General features: G+C 30.9%; 1 long non-coding RNA gene across 1 annotated transcript in view; it reads left to right on the forward strand.

The window, feature by feature from the left end:
* The window catches only part of LOC111636766, a 9,139-nt gene extending 7,109 nt beyond the window's left edge, over positions 1-2,030 (forward strand). Inside the window, exon 3 of the long non-coding RNA XR_002758587.1 lies at positions 1,983-2,030. This is a non-coding gene — a long non-coding RNA (uncharacterized LOC111636766). The remainder of the gene's footprint in view (positions 1-1,982) is intronic.
* Positions 2,031-3,421: the final 1,391 nt, after the last annotated feature.

Genomic DNA, 3,421 nt, shown 5'->3' on the forward strand with positions numbered 1-3,421 from the left:
ATTTAGATGTGTTGTCTAATCTCAAAGCAAGCATGGCCAAATCCACAATGGATATCAATATAAGCTCTCTTAATGTTCATAAGGGAAAAAGATATACCAGGTATCCACTTAAACATCTATCCAGGATAAGAAAGAGATCTTTCTAGGTTACATTAGGTTAAATGTGGACTGCAGCAGACACAAATACACCAGATATGTCCACCACAAAATTCACCCACTCCACTGCTATCTGTTGTATCACTCAAATTGCTGTGCAGAGGATGCTGCATGGCAATTTGAGTGGTACAGCATAGTGAATCACAACACCTTCAGCACATTTTAAGGATTGATGAGGCATTGTTTTCTTTGAATGGAATGTATAACTCATGATACACACCACTGGGCAGAGCCTGCTTGATGATGCTCACAACATACACTACACCAAATGTATTTTACCATAAACATCTGGTGTGAGAAGTTTTTGATCCTATATTCATTGATGATATACAGAATAGTGACCAATATCTGAATATCCTAAACATAGTGGACTAATGGCTCAATGACCTGCCATTGACACATTTATCAACAGGCTTGATAGCAGCATGATGGCATGTCAAATCATTCCTGGACTGACATGTATCAGTGGCTTGCAGAGAAATTTGGCAACTGTTAGATAGGACAATACAGCCCTGTTTCCATGGATACCATATTTTTCAGATTTCTGGTGACACTGGATTTTTCCTCTGGTCACTTAAAAGCATCAGTGAAGATGCATACCCAGCAGTGCTGCATGATGATAGAAAGCTGAAAAGATGCATACAAGAGAGTGAAACAGCGGGTACATTCCAGTATGCATCAAACAGCACATCGGTGAACCGCAATGTACAAAAATGTGTTCCAGATGAGTTCACCAGTGCAGCAGCCAATGTGCATCACACTCATTCGGTTATGGATATGGTGAACTCTAATGAAGCAGTATGACTGCCTCCATGGTTATATTTAGTGACTTTATAAAATAATCATAAAAATTGAATAAGATGGTTGTCATGTAATTTAATTACAATATATAGAATTAAATGATATATATGATTATTTGACAATGATTTAAAATTTTTTTAATATGTGTAATTGAAACATAGGCTGTGTTGCTAGTAGTAAGTAGAAGACTACGCTTGAAAATGAGTATGAAACATTATCATTTTCATATAGAAACATATTCTTTTAGGCTTCATAATAACAATAGTAGCAGCTAATGAAAAGATTTCATCATCATTTTTACTATTCATCTGTATTCCAAAGTTATTTTGATGAAATAAGTCTGCAAATGCCAATATAGTGCTGTTTTGTTCCGCCATCTTGTTAGGTTGCCAGACATTCCAGTAAAAGCTTGTTAAACTGTTCATAGATGAATCGGTTGTGACTGAGACTGATGCATACTGGAATTATCCAGTGGCACAGGAATGCTTATGCCATCCATGACACCATGCTTGAATATCAACATCTTTGCAACAACCACCTTCAGCAGCAATACAAACATATCTACAAAAATAAAGCTCACTGTTTTGGTATCAATTTCTGCAATATTGGATTTATCCTTTACAGTAAGATTATTTGTATATTATGCCAATTGTCTAACATTGATTCCCTTCAGTTATTTTAGCATAAATAGCATGCATACACTCATGCAATCTTGCTGGAAAAATCTCTTTTCCCTTGGATTAAGTGAACATTGTGTATACATAAGCTCCATTATGTGATAATCAAACTGATTAATCATCTTTAATTACATTAATTATTTCATTTAATGATGATATCATCAAATGAAATTCATTAATTTTATATTAATAAATTGCATTCATCTATTGGAATCTTTGACTTAATAAGAAAAAATTAATTCAATGTAATATTTAATTAAATTTTATTTCAATTTAAATGAAATGTAGAATTTTATTTTTATTAAAATAACTAAATAATTCATTTGTTTAAAACTTCATTTTTTTCAGTTTCACTTTCTCTGTGCCAATAAAACAGAAATTGAATGAAGAAATAAGGTAAAATAATTTTATGGTATTGTTTTCAACAATTATAAAGATAAGTTAAAAGAATATTTTTATTTAAAAAAGATAATTGATATTGATGACATCTTCAGATCTTATTATAAAAATTGATTCTTGGAGAAACATTTTTTATCAGTAAATTCATAAATAAATAAATAATTTCATATTATAAACAGTATTTAGTATTAAATAAAATGTGAAATAATGAATTTTATTACTTGCCAAATATTAACTGCCAGATTTTTTGGCTATAATTAAGTTTATGATTATGTACAAAACTCTGTAATTTGATCTAAAAGTAAGTGTTAACTACAAAACATACTACAAAAGTAAAATGGGACATTATTATATAAATACTCTATTTTTAAATCATTAGGCTTGTATTAATTAATTGATTAAAAGTAATTGCAAAACATCACGTCATGTGGTAGAGGAATGAACCAATGAAACCAATGAAATGTTTATATTTAAAAAATGGTTTTATAAATATTCAACATTTTAAAATAAAGCATTCAAAAGGACCACAAAAGAGGTGGTCAGCTCTTGAAAGAGCTATTAAGCATATGCAGACTCCTAGATTTTCTGGTAGACTGTGACTGAGCAAACATTGCTGTCATAGTAAATCTAGTGGAAAAAAAATGCTAAATAGTATAAGTCCAGAACAATCCAACAAAACTTCCATAGTCCTCATCTCGGATACTAAATATTTTAAATTTTATCCCAATCGATCTGTTGGTCTTTGAGATATTAATGGTCAAATTTGGCACTTTAACATTAGACGTGTAGCTGAGCTCTACTATAGTGCTACTGCACCCTATGGCATATTTGTGTACTGCTGGAAAGATCTCATGTCTGTATAAATGTTAAAACAAACCTTGTTAAATTAAACCTTGTATAAAGCAAATTTATGCATGACATTAAGGAATGAAAGAGGAGGGATTTTTACATTATCCTTGGAAAGATGAAAATTATTGCTGCACTTCTCTTGTGATTTGCATTCAATAATTTAAGAATTAAGATGGAAAATACAATATAAAGCAATGGTGTATTTAGTGCCTTTAAAGGAAGTTAATGAGCAAAAAATTTATGTAAGTCTATGAGATGGAATTTAGGCACAGGAGTAAAAGAAAACAGAGATGATTGTAGAAAGGACAAGATGAGTGTGGCACTATAGAGAAAAATATGAAGAGATAAGATGAGGATATAACATCAATGAAGAAGATATGAATAGCAAAGGAAAATAAAGAGGAGGATGTGGCTAATAGTATGAACACAGATTGATAACAGGATAGATATTATTAATGAAAGGAAAATATTCTAATAAAGGGTTCAAGAATAGAAATATAATTTTTTTTTAGCTAGAGGATGAAAATGAGAAAGTTTGT

This window comes from Centruroides sculpturatus, unplaced genomic scaffold (assembly GCF_000671375.1).
Source record: "Centruroides sculpturatus isolate CEXI.00-Female unplaced genomic scaffold, Cexi_2.0 scaffold874, whole genome shotgun sequence".
Classification (NCBI taxonomy): domain Eukaryota; kingdom Metazoa; phylum Arthropoda; class Arachnida; order Scorpiones; family Buthidae; genus Centruroides; species Centruroides sculpturatus.